The sequence below is a fragment of the Palaemon carinicauda genome, chromosome 11, assembly GCF_036898095.1.
Source record: "Palaemon carinicauda isolate YSFRI2023 chromosome 11, ASM3689809v2, whole genome shotgun sequence".
NCBI classification, from domain to species: Eukaryota; Metazoa; Arthropoda; class Malacostraca; order Decapoda; family Palaemonidae; genus Palaemon; species Palaemon carinicauda.
In genome coordinates this window covers 115,332,654-115,347,109 of record NC_090735.1, presented here as the reverse complement: position 1 = coordinate 115,347,109, position 14,456 = coordinate 115,332,654, and the positions used below count along the sequence as shown (strand labels likewise).

The 14,456-nt window shown below is 41.7% G+C and overlaps 1 protein-coding gene across 1 annotated transcript in view; it reads left to right on the top strand.

Moving 5' to 3' along the window:
• The window catches only part of LOC137650134 (mucin-2-like), a 278,523-nt gene that overhangs the window by 196,091 nt on the left and 67,976 nt on the right, over positions 1 to 14,456 (top strand). The gene's annotated exons all lie outside the window — the stretch shown is intronic.

The window sequence follows — 14,456 nt, the reverse complement described above, 5'->3', positions numbered from 1 at the left end:
ACTTTGGGCCACTTGGGGCCAACCAACCATAGATCTCTTTGCAACCTCGCTGACCAAGAGGCTTCCAATCTATTGCTCCCCAGTCCCGGACCCAGCAGCAATACATATAGATGCCTTCCTCCTAGATTGGTCACATCTGGATCTCTACGCATTCCCACCGTTCAAGATTATCAACAAGGTACTGCAGAAGTTCGCCTCTCACGAAGGGACAAGGTTGACGTTAGTTGCTCCCCTCTGGCCCGCGAGAGAATGGTTCACCGAGGTACTTCGATGGCTAGTAGACGTTCCCAGAAGTCTTCCTCTAAGGGTAGACCTTCTACGTCAGCCACACGTAAAGAAGGTACACCAAAGCCTCCACGCTCTTCGTCTGACTGCCTTCAGACTATCGAAAGACTCTCGAGAGCTAGAGGCTTTTCGAAGGAAGCAGCCAGTGCGATTGCTAGAGCAAGGAGAGCGTCTACCATTAGAGTCTACCAATCAAAGTGGGAAGTCTTCCGAGACTGGTGCAAGTCAGTTTCTGTATCCTCGGCCAGTACCTCTGTAGCTCAAATAGCTGATTTTCTCTTATACCTGAGACAAGGATGATCCCTTTCAGCTCCCACTATCAAGGGCTACAGAAGCATGTTGGCATCGGTCTTCCGGCATAGAGGCTTAGATCTTTCCAACAATAAAGATCTTCAAGACCTCCTTAAGTCTTTTGAGACCACCAAGGAGCGTCGTTTGGCTACCCCTGGATGGAATTTAGACGTGGTGCTAAGATTCCTCTTGTCAGACAGGTTTGAGCCGTTACAATCAGCCTCCCTGAAAGATCTCACTCTAAAGACTCTTTTCCTGGTATACTTAGCCTCAGCTAAAAGAGTCAGTGAGATTCATGCCTTCAGCAAGAACATCGGATTTTCGTCAGACAAAGCCACCTGTTCGCTGCAACTTGGTTTTCTAGCCAAAAATGAGCTGCCTTCTCGGCCTTGGCCTAAATCTTTCGATATTCCCAGCTTATCGGAGATCGTAGGCAATGAACTAGAAAGAGTCTTATGCCCTGTTAGAGCTCTTAAGTTCTATTTAAAGCGTACCAAACCTTTACGAGGCCAATCTGAAGCTTTATGGTGTTCAGTTAAGAAACCATCTTTGCCCATGTCAAAGAATGCTTTATCCTACTTTATCAGACTGTTAATACGAGAAGCTCATTCACATCTGAGTGAGGAAGACCAAGCTTTGCTTAAGGTGAAGACGCACGAAGTTAGAGCTGTTGCAACTTCCGTGGCCTTTAAGCAAAATAGATCTCTGCAAAGTATAATGGACGCAACCTATTGGAGAAGCAAGTCAGTGTTCGCGTCTTTTTATCTAAAGGATGTCCAGTCTCTTTACGAGGACTGCTACACACTGGGACCATTTGTAGCAGCGAGTGCAGTAGTGGGTGAGGGCTCAACCACTACAATTCCCTAATTCCATACCCTTTTAATCTTTCTCTTGAAATGTTTTTAATGTTGTTTTTATGGGTTGTCCGGAAGGCTAAGAAGCCTTTCGCATCCTGGTTGATTTGGCGGGTGGTCAAAGTCATTTCTTGAGAGCGCCTAGATTAGGGGTTTGATGAGGTCCTGTTGTATGGGTTGCAACCCTTGATACTTCAGCTCCTAGGGGTCGATCAGCATCCTAAGAGGATCGCGAGGCTCCGTAAGGAAGACGTACTTAAAAGGCAGAGTAATTGTTCAAGCCGACTTCCTTACCAGGTACCTATTTATTTTGTTTTTGTTATTTTGATAACTTCTAAAATGAAATAAAAAAATCTTAGCTCATAAAATGTAAACATATATTACTGGTCTCTACCCACCATCCTGGGTGTGAATCAGCTATATATTCACCGGCTAAGTTAAATATTTAAAAATGATATTTTAATTATAAAATAAATTTTTGAATATACTTACCCGGTGAATATATAAATTAAATGAGCCTCCCTTCCTCCCCAATAGAGACGCAGTGGGACGAGGAGAAAATTGAGTCTTTGTTTACATAAGAGCTGGGTATCTGGTCGACAGATGGCGCTGTTGGGCACACCCGCAACCTGTGTAGCGATCGCTGGCGAGTTTTTTCCGTAGAGTTTGTCTGTCGAGCAACAGAGTTGCAGCTATATATTCACCGGGTAAGTATATTCAAAAATTTATTTTATAATTAAAATATCATTTTTGGACTGAGCACGGCTCCCTACGTTTTTTACCCGAGTGGTTGCCAACTTGGCTCGCTGGCTACATCTAAGGGAGTACGGATATCTATATACCTGGCCACTGGCTAATCAGAGCAAGGTCGCAAGAAAAGTGTCTGGAGGCTCTTCAAAGTACAATGTCCTTGACGCAACAGTTAGGTCTGATGATGTACCTGGCCAAATCTCAACTGACACCCTCGCAGAACATCTTTTACCTGGGATGAGAATTCACTCAGTGGTTTTTCGGGCTTTTCCATCCCTGAAACGCATTCTAGATTGCCTAAGTAAGGTGCGACACTTCCTAGACATACAGTCCTGCTCGGTGAGAGAATGGATGAGTCTCCTGGGTACCCTCTCATCGATCGATCAGTTCGTTTTCCCTGGGAAGACTTCAGTTACGGCCTCTTCATTTTCATCTTGCAAAAGTTTGGACGAGAGGTCAAAGTCTAGAAAGTGGAGTCCGATTCCTCTGGGGATCAGGAATCACTTGAGTTGGTGGCACGATCCCATCAAACTCCTGGAAGGCCTCGAACTTTATCAGAGGAACCCCAACCTAGTGTTGTATTCCGACGCCTCAGTCATAGGGTGGGGTGCAACACTGGGGAAGGCCGAGATATCGCTTCTGTGGGAAGAGTCTCAGAGGGAATGGCATATAACATCAAGGAGCTAGTGGCCATTCACTTAGCACTAATACACTTTCAGGAGGAAGTCCAAGGAAACTTAGTTCAGGTTAACGCAGACAACACAGCATTGGCCTACATGAAGAAGCAGGGAGGCACTCGTTCAGATTCACTTTACGAGACTGCGAGAGATCTACTGCTGTGGGCGAAAGCGAGGGACATAACTCTGATAACTCGCATCATAGAAGGGGAAAGAACGTCAGGGCGGACCTTCTCAGCAGAGGAAGACAAGTTCTAACTACAGAGTGGACCCTACATCACAAGGTGTACACCAGCCTTTGGATATTGTGGGGTCAGCCCTCGATAGACCTCTACGCTACACAGTTGACAAAGAGGTTGCCAATGTATTGCTCTCCAGTCCAAGACCAGGAATCAGCTGCAGTGGACGATTGGACTTGGGGGACATAAACGTGTACGCTTTTCCACCATTCAAGATCCTAGACAGAGTCCTGAAAAAGTTCAAGGAATTGCACAACGCCCGCATGACCCTGATAGCTCCGTTTTGGCCCATGAGACCTTGGGTTGCAGAAGTGATGGAGTGGCTGGTAGATACCCCCAGAATGTTACCAAGTCGGAGCGATCTACTCAAACAGCCACACATAGAGAGGTACCATCAGAATCTCCCCGCTCTCAATCTGACTGCTTTTCGACTATCGAAAAGCGGGCAAGAGCGAAGGGCTTTTCAAGGGAAGCTGCACGAGCTATCTCGAGAGCTAGAAGGACATCCACTATTAGAGTTTACCAATCGAAGTGGGACAGGTTTAGAGAATGGTACAGGACTAACACATTTTCCTCTACCAGTACCTCTATAGCCCAAATAGCAGATTTTCTGTTGCATCTGCGAACAAAAGAGAAGCTGGCTGTACTTACCATTAAGGATTACCGCAGCACCCTAGCCTCCGTCTTTCATCATAGACACATTGACGGGTCAGGTAACAAGGATCTCTCGGATCTCATTAGAACTTTTGAGACCGCTAAGAGAAAGGACCATCCAACCCCCTCTTGGAACCTGGATGTAGTCCTGGCCTTTTTGGCCTCAATCAGGTTTGAACCCCTTGACAAGACTTCGTGGAAGGATCTTGCCAAAAAGACTCTTTTCCTAGTGTCATTGGCTACAGCCGAAAGAGTAGGAGAGTTACAAACCATCAACAAGAAGGTTGGCTTTAATGGAGACAATGCAGTTTGCTCCCTTCAGCTAGGCTTTCTCGCCTAAAACGAGAGTCCTTATCGACCCTGGCCAAGATCTTTTACCATCCCAGAGCTATCTTACTTAGTTGGACGGGAGAAGGAGAGAGGCCTTCGTCCAGTGAGAGCTCAGAAATTTTATCTGCACATGTCCAAACACCTGAGAGGACAAGCAGACAACCTCTGGTGCTCAGTTAAAAAGCCTTCTTTGCCTTTATCAAAGAATACCCTGGCTTTTTTCATGAAGGATTTGATAAGGGAAGCTCACCAGAATTGTGAGGAAAGAAGTTTCCTTATCCTTAAGGTAAACCACATGAGGTTAAACCTGTAGCAACTTCTTTGGCTTACAAGCACAATAGGTCAATGAAGTCAATTTTGGAGGTTACTTTCTGGCGAAGTAAATCAATCTTCGCAGACTGTTATCTCAAGGATGTCCAGACAATATGAAGATTGTTGTTCCCTGGGTCCTTATGATACCTCTGGCATTGTAGTTGGAGAAGGGTCTACTGCCTCTTCCCTATAACCTTTTTTTATTATATACCCTTGCCTTTTTTCTTGTACTTGTGTTTACAGGCTGTCTGTGAAGGTTGTTGCAGCCTTCCACAGTCTGGGATGCAAGTCAAGTTAGTTTTTTCATGGTGTGTCTTTTTAACTTTTGAGTAGGTGGTCAGAATCATTATCCATGGCTATCCCAGGTTAGCAAGGGTGGAGGTCTAGCCACGCTAAGGTCGAGAACCTTGTGGCAGCCCCACAGAGACTTTTACAGCCCCCTGGGTGGATCGCTGAGTCTCTTAAGGAATGCAGGCAATTGAGGCATAAAAACCTATGAAGCCAGCTTCCTTATCAGGTATGCCAGGATAGCAAGGGTGGAGGTCTAGCCACATTAAGGTCGAGGACCTTGTGGCAGCCCCACAGTGACTTTTACAGCCCCCTGGGTGGACTGCTGAGTCTCTTAAGAATGGAGGCAAATGAGGCAGAATAACTATGAAGCTAGCTTCCTTATCAGGTAAGAACCAGATTATTGGTACTACTAATTGTAGCTATTAATAATTATACGAATTCCCGATGGGATGAGGTTTTCTACCCGCCACCAATGGTGTCAATCAGCTATATATATATGTAACTACCAGGGAAGTTACATATTTAAAAATGGTATTTTTATTATGAAATAAATTTTTAAATATGCTTACCTGGTAATTACATATGTAAAAGGGCCCTCCCTCCCTCCCTCTGTAAACAGGGGCATGGAATTTCTGAGGAATGTTGGGAATGGTTCTAGTAACCTATGAGAGATGGCGCTCATGTATGACCACCTACTGTCATGGCAGTGGTTGCCGCGAAATTTGAATTTCTGCCGTGTGCGCGATGAAACGCGGGATTTAAGCTATATATAAGTAACTACCAGGTAAGTATATTTGAATATTGATTTTATAATAAAAATACCATATTTTTCTAGTTTTAGTTTCCACATCAGTACCAAGCAGTTGTGTGAGCATTCTGAACCATGTTATGACCACATTAAAACACCATACATAACCACAACAGTACTTATATGTTGTACAATCTACTTTTTACCAACAACTTTATTACTGAATTTGTACAAAAAAACTCACAAATTTCTCAACTATACTTGCCACTTCTCCACAACAACAACAACCAAAAACCTCTTCAACCATATCTTTCTCTGGGAATTATACAATGAACATTGTATTTGACACTTTTACAGCCACTCTTGGACCAACAACTTTAATATCTATTACTTTACCAGCACACTCTTTGACCAACACTGAATCAACCATTTTTATTTTCACAAGGGACCCTTAAACTTCTCCACATACAGTTAGACCAGAAACTTAAACAGTTACATCTTCGACCCTATATCATATGACCATCACTGTACCATTAACCTCGACAACTACTGATTTTCAGGGAAATACCTCGACCACTACTATACCAGTAACTTCTACAATCACCACAACAATAACAACCTCAACATCCTCTACATTACTTCCACTTTCAACGACCACAACACCAGGAACTACAACAAACATTGTACAAACAACTAAATCCACATCGGAACGAGCAATTTCTACATCCACCACTCAAAAAGAAACTCCTACATCCACCACCGAGGAAGCAACTTCTGTATTCACAACCGAAGAAGAGACTTCTACATCCACCACTGAAGAAGCGACTTCAACATCCACCACTGAAGGACCAACTTCTACATCCAAAACTATAAAAGAAACTTCTACATCCACCACTGAAGGACCAACTTCTACATCCACAAATGAAGAAGTGACTTCTACATCCACAAATGAAGAAGTGACTTCTACATCCACAACTGAAGAAGTGACTTCTACATCCACCACTGAAGAAGCAACTTCTACATCCACCACTGAAGAAGCAACTTCTACATCCACCACTGAAGAAGCGACTTCTACATCCACCACAGAAAAAGCGACTTCTACATCTTCAACTGAAGAAGCGACTTCTACATCTTCAACTGGAGAAGCAACTTTTACATCCACCACTGAAGAAGCGACTTCTACATCCACCACTGAAGAAGCGACTTCTACATCCACCACTGAAGAAACGACTTCTACATCCACCACTGAAGAAACGACTTCTACATCGACCACTGAAGAAACGACTTCTACATCCACCACTGAAGAAGTGACTTCTACATCCACCACTGAAGAAGTGACTTCTACATCCATCACTGAAGAAGCGACTTTTACATCCACCACTGAAGAAGCGACTTCTACATCCACCACTGAAGAAGCGACTTCTGCATCCACCACTGAAGAAGCGACTTCTACATTCACCGCTGAAGAAGCGACTTCTGCATCCGCCACTGAAGAAGCGACTTCTGCATCCGCCACTGAAGAAGCGACTTCTACATCCGCCACTGAAGAAGCGACTTCTACATCCACCACTGAAGAAGCGACTTCTACACCCACCACTGAAGAAACGACTTCTACATCCACCACTGAAGAAGCGACTTCTACATCCTCCACTGAAGAAGAGTCTTCTACATCCACCACTGAAGAAGCGACTTCTACATTCACCCCTGAGGAAGCGACTTCTACATCCACCACTGAAAAATCGACTTCTAGATCCACCACTGAAGAAGCAACTTCTACATCCACCCCTGAAGAAGTAACTTCTACATCCACCACTGAAGAAGCAACTTCTACATCCACCACTGAAGAAGCAACTTCTACATCCACCAGTGAAGAAGCAACTTCTACATCCACCCTTGAAGAAGCAACTTCTACATCCACCCCTGAAGAAGAAACTTCTACATCCACCACTGAAGAAGCAACTTCTACATCCACCACTGAAAAAGCAACTTCTACATCCACCCCTGAAGAAGCAACTTCTACATCCACCACTAGAGAAGCAACTTCTACATCCACCACTGAAGAAATGACTTTTACATCCACCACTGAAGAATCAAATTCTACATCCACCACTGAAGAAACGACTTCTACATCCATTACTGAAGAAGCGACTTCTACATCCACCACTGAAGAAGCAACTTCTACATCCACCCCTGAAGAAGCGACTTCTACATCCACCACTGAAGAAATGACTTCTACATCCACCACTGAAGAAGCAACTTCTACATCCACCACTGAAGAAACGACTTCTACATCCACCTCTGAAGAAGCAACTTCTACATCCACCACTGAAGAAGCCACTTCTACATCCACCACTGAAGAAGCAACTTCTACATCCACCACTGAAGAAGTGATTTTTACATCCACCACTGAAGAATCAAATTCTACATCTACCACTGAAGAAGTGACTTCTACATCCACCACTGAAGAAGCGAATTCTACATCCACCACTGAAGAAACAACTTCTACATCCACCACTGAAGAAGCGTCTTCTACATCCACCACTGAAGAAGCGTCTTCTACATCCACCACTGAAGAAGAGACTTCTACATCCACCACTGAAGAAGCGACTTCTACATCCACCACTGAAGAAGTGACTTCTACATCCACCACTGAAAAAGCAATTTCTACATCCACCACTGAAGAAGCGATTTCTACATCCACCACTGAAGAAGCGGCTCCTCCATCCACCACTGAAAAAAACTCTTCTACATCCACTATTGAAGAAGCCACTTCTACATCCACTACTGAAAAAGTCACTTCTATATATTCTACGGGAACATCCATTTTTTCAACCACCACTGAAGAAGCACCATTAACAACCAATACTGAACAACCAACTTATACATCCAGCACTGAATATGGAACTTCTGAATCATCTACTGAACAACTGATTGCTACATCTACCTCACAGCAACTAACTCCTACATTTACTACGGAACATGCAACCTCTACAACTAACACAAAACATGGAAATTCTACATCGACTACAGAAAAAGTAAGTTCTACCTCTGTCTCAGAGCAAGTAATTGTTACATCCAATTTTGAACATGCAACGTCTTATGCTTTTATAACAGAGCAGGAAACTTCTTTATCCACTTTAGAACTTGAAACCCCTCTATCCACTTTTCAACATGCAACTTCTACGTCAACTTTTCAACATGCACCTTCTACATCAGCTTTTCAACATGCAACTTTTCAACATGCTTCTTTTCCATCCACTTTTCAGCATACAGCTTCTACATCCATGTGTGAACATGCAGCTTAAAAGAAATTTTGTATCCATGTTATTTCTACAAAAAAAAAAAAAAAAAAAATCTTTGGAAGGTCATGACTACATAGGTGAATCTATGAATCTTTCTGGCAGGACCTGGTATAATTTAATGATTATTATCTCATTTAAGCAATGGCAGAAGATGGAGCATTAAGTACTTAGGTGTCAAGACCCAGCTTTTGATTCCCAGAGCATGAAGCAACCAGCAGTTATATTTTATTTCCTGTGAGACTTTGTCGCGTAAGGGCCTGAACGAATGCGCAATGCAGTGCCAACTAAGACTGTGACTGGTTCTAAATTTCTCATTGTTGGGTACTCTCTTCGACTGAAACCAAAAACAAACAGCCTCTCATAATATATTTAGTCACATTAGTTTAAGGCCACTTTTAACTACAGTACGTGTGTTGTCTTTACGTCTTTACTTCAATCTTCTTGAGAGAAGGTTATATGTAATTATAGGCCTACCCTCTATTATTCAAATATACTTTGTAGACTTTCCTAAAAAACTGGAGATTCAGTAAAATCATGTAATGTTTGAAACATATAGCTAACAGTAATAAAATGGCTTATCTTCCCAACTCTTATTAATATGAATAGAAGAGGAAGAACCCTATGATTTCAATTAGTGCATTTATTTAAGTAGGAGAGTTCCATTAGTAACTAGTTGGAAAATATAAATGAAAATATATCACAGTTCTTATTATTAGGAACTGTGATAGTGAAGGCTTAATAGTAATAATTATTGATAAAACTAACATACATACACATTTTAGAGCAGTAAACAAAATGACCATGGGTTATAGAGAATTGTACCAAGTATTTTGATTATTGCTGGGAACACAGCTCTATCGTATTTTTGTCCATTCAACAGTAGATCACGTAACTGTTCACAAAAAGGAACCAATGTCATCAGCAATCCTGAGTTTTACAATGCCTCCCTTTCCCTTTCTTGTCCTTTGCTGAAGAATATACAAAAAGGCTGGCTCTTAAAATGAGGGTGGGTATTTTGATGAGAAACAAGGACGAGCAAGGGGCCGACTATATTGCTATTAACCCAAGATCCTTGGGAAGGAAGTTACCATCCTCCCAGCACTAGTAAATTAAAGCATTTCTGAAACCTACCAATATCTTCCTCTGAAGCATCCGAAGCTTTACCATGAGCTTTATCAATTTTATCATTAAGATTTATTATCATGTGACCTGAAAGTGCTAACCTGGTTAAGTCTTTAAATTAGTAAGGCTGTGTAGGCTTACAAACTTCCCAGTAGTTACCATCATTTTGATGCCTCTGCTAAAGGATGGCATGAGTAAGTTTCTCAGACACGTGACAAAACATGATCATCTGCTACATCTAACCAGTACTCTTCTAGCTAATTTCTGGGATGTGGGCTGAAGCTTGACATTAGAATTAGCAACGTTACAAAGTAATTATCCAGCAGGTTGCAATAACTTTTATGCAAATGCATGATATGACCTTTCCTCTAGCTTCATAGGATTTCAAACCTTGTCCTCATAACAGATAGGAGTATCCTACCTTCATAACAATGGATGGCACAACACCAAATAAATGGAATCCAGTGATACATAAGATACTGTCATAAGAGCAAACTTTAATTTTAGTCAACGCACACTGGTTATTACTTCAAAATGGTTGCACAGATATAAGATGAAAATGGTTTTAAAAACCTGAAAATAGCTCTAATAAAGCTTAAAATTGCTTCAGCTTCCAGGGCTTACAGTGCCCCCAGACCCCTAGCTGCTTTGATAATGTATTCCGACAACTGAGCCCTTTTGATCTTGCTGGATCTGCACTTGACATGCATTGTGATCAATAAAGGTCAAGGTAACTTGCAAAGTAATACATTGTTCACTTATGATCTTTTAAAGTGTTATCTTAGAGATTGACAGCATTTATATGCTAATCAACAAGACATAAGTATATTTTCGGAAATATTTACTTAGGGAAAGGTTTCTGTATGATAACGCTGGCTACATCACTATTATTATTATTATTGTTATTATTATTTTTATTATTATTATAATTATTATTATTATTATAACTGATCAAGCTACAGCCCTAGTTGTAAAAGCAGGAAAAAATAAGCTCATTAAGGAAAGGAAATAAACTATATAAAAAGTAATAAATAAAGAATATGACTATCTAAGGTCAATAACATTAGATAAATATCATATATACGAGGATGAAGATAAACTAATGTCAGCCTATTCAACATACAGATAATCGCTGTAAGTTTCAACTTGAATTTCCATTGCTTCAACTGCAATATAAGAAAGATCATTCCACTATCTGGTCACAGCCAGAATAAAACTTAAAGTATACCGCATAGTATGGAGCTTTATGATGGCGAAGGAAAGACTGTTAGAACTAACTGCAAACATATTACTACGTATGGGATGATAAAGTGTGGTACAATCAGAATGCGAAGGATGGTTAAAATTATGAAAAAATCTTATGTAACATGCATAGAGAAGATACTGAATGACAATGCCAGAGATTAATATCTAGATCAGGAATAAGAAATTTAATCGCCTGCAAGTTCTTCTCCAACAAATTAAGATGAGATTCAGCAGCTGAACACCAGACAGGAGAACAATACCCTAAACAAGGCAGAAGGAAAGAATTAAAACATTTCTTCAAAATATATTGATCATAAGAAATCTTAAAGAGACTTTCTCAATAAGCCAGTTTTTGTGCAATTGAAGAAGAAAAACAGACCGAATGTGTTTCTCAAAAGAAACTTTGCAATCAAGAATCCCAACTAAAATTTTAAAGTTGTAAATAGTTAAAAAACATTATCCATGCAGAGATATGGATGGTGAGGAGTCATTGTTGTGGGCCTTACAATCATACTTTGAGTTTTGTTAGGGTTCAACTTCATGCTGCATAATTTGCACCATACACTAATTTTAGCTAGATCTCTATCAAAGGATTCAACAATCTCGGATCTACATTGAGGAGATGTAATTGGTGCAAAGAGTAGCATCATCTTCATATGTAATGAGCATGTTTTTTTAAATATTAAACTTAGCCGGTGAATATATAATAGCTGACGTCTCCGACGGCTCGACAGATTCCAAAAACTCGCGAGCGATCGCCATGAAGGTTGCGGGTGTGCCCACCAGCGCCGACTATCGGCCAGATACCACATATACTTGTAAACAGCTCCAGTTCTTCTCTGTCGGTTTCATCGACAAGTCGATTCCACTCGCTTTATGACCTCGAGTTTTCTACCGAATTGGTGAAGTACTTGGTTTTGGTTTTATTGCTTTCGCCGTGTTGGATTATTCAATACTATCCTCAAAAGAAATGCTTTTGAAAGGAGAGTAAAAGTGTTTTGCCCTTGCTTTTTTATCTCTGGTTTTTCCATAGAGTAAAGATGGCCGACCCTTCCCTCAGTGTACGGAAGTGTGTTTTAGGCTTTTAGTAATTATTTTATCACGTTATAAATTATTGTTGATAATTATAGATTTTCCTCTATATATTTTATATCTCACCCGCCTTTATTAGGCCTCTTCGATTAGCTTTCCATTTATACTAAACATCAAGATAAATTTTATGTTTTGTTTATATGTGGCCTTTACCTATTTCTCCCCTAGTCCGAGATGTAGGCGGTCCTAACTTGGAAACCGAAGTTAAATAACGTTGAGCCCATTCAACTTTTATTTTCGTTAAGTTTAAATCATTTGCTCTGTAAGAGTTATGAAATGAATATTTTTTAGAAAATATTTTAAGAAAGATATTCTTTGAATAGTCTTCGTGCTGTTTTTCAAAGATGAACTAACGTTTGGTTTATTTATGCTACGCAGTTTGCGCTCTATCGTTACAATAGAGAAAGAGAGAATCACGGTTTCACTTTGCAGAAAGAGTAAATCGATTTTGACGTTTTGTTCATTCTTCTTTCAAACTGAAGTGTTTTAAATACTAATTTAAAGGAACATATTAATTTTCAATTTCTTAGTCCTTTCAGTTTTTTCCTTTGGTCAAATAACCTGTTTATTGACGAAGGGTGAGTGGGCAATTCTCTTGTGTGTGACAAGAGAGAGAGAGAGAGAGAGAGAGAGAGAGAGAGAGAAAGAGAGAACGATCCGATCTTTATTCTCGTCCCAAGTAAGGAGTTTGGGAGCGAGTAACGTTGTTCTCGATTCAGTTTTTTACTCTCGTCCCAAGTCTCTGTACGGGGAGAAAGGATAAAACGTTTTTAGTTTTTATTCTCGTCCCAAGGCACTGTACGGTGAGAGATTGAAAACGTAGTCTTTAATGAACTAGAGTTTAGTCTCCTCCCCAGTCACTGATCCTTTTTAACTTTATATATTTCCGTTTTATTCGATATATATGTATGTTTTTTTTATTTTTGCATGTGTGTTTCATTTTGTACTAATGTGCTTACATTATACGACTCATTTCGCAATTATAACCTTTTGATGTAAGGGAGAATTGCGTGCTTCAGGTAGATATCAGTTTTATTTATGCCTAATGTGGAATTATTGAAAAATACGATATCAGTGAAGTGAGTGCTAGAAAACATGTGCTGTGTTGCGGAGGTTTCGTTTGTTCGTGCTTGTCACTTGCCTAGTCCGAGACCTCTTTCAGGCTCCCATGCACCAGGGAGAAGGAATGTCGTAGGACCTAAGGGAGTGAGGAGTGTAAACCAACGAACAGACGTTCCCTCAAAGGTATCAGACGTTGCTCGGCAAGCACGTCCTTGCCATAAGACAGGAGAGACGAAGTGTCTCCTCGTCATCCGAAGACTTTTCGCAAAAGAAACCTTGGCGCAAGGTTTCTAGACCCTTTAAGCGAAAGTCAGTCCCTTTAGGACAGGTCCAGCGTCCTGGCTGTAGCCATGGGGACAGCTCTGACCCTTTGCAGTCGTCGGAAGACGGTTCGCCTATTAAACGCAAGCGTAACACGGGGTCCGAGGGTCGCGGTAAAGGCAATGTTTTGCCAACACAGACGTTACCATCGTCTCGGCCCGTTCCGACTCCCGTTGATCCTAAATGGGTTGTCCTGCAGGGCATGCAGACTAAGCTTGCCTCCCTTATGGAGAAGTATGACGTTGAGCAGGTTCACGATGAACCTTCGCTTTCGAGTCGCCGTTATGCTAAACGAGACTCTGGCCGTCAACCGCCCAAACGAGCATTTACTCGTCCTTTTGACGTTATGAAACGTGATGTCGGTAGTTTGTCACGTCAGTCACGTGACTTGGATCCTCACTCGCTGCAGTCCCGTGTTGACTTTCAGCCGCTGCCGCAGCCTCGTGTTGACGTTCAGCCGGTGCCGCAGTCTCGTGTTGACGTTCAGGACGTTCGCCAACCAGCTCAGTTGCCTTGTTTTGACGTTGAGCGTCAATCACCGCAGTCAAGGGTTGTTTTGACTGCTCAGTCTAGGCAGTCAAGGCAGTCTCGACTTGACGTCAAGCGTCCATCAACTCCTGTTGTTGTTGCTGGTCAGTCCTTTCAGCAGCGACATGACGTCGCTTCCTTGACTGCTACTGCTGCTCCTTTGCGTGTGGACTTTGCCTGTCAAGCATTGCCACCGCGGCAGGTCTCTCCTTTTCATGAGACTCGGCAATTGTCGGACGAGGTTCCTTCAGATGAGGAAGTTGCTGATCCCCCTCCTACTGATATTCCTTTGGGGACTTTGTCCGACGGAGAGGAGCCTAAAGCTGCTCAGCTCTCTATGGACTTTAAAAAAA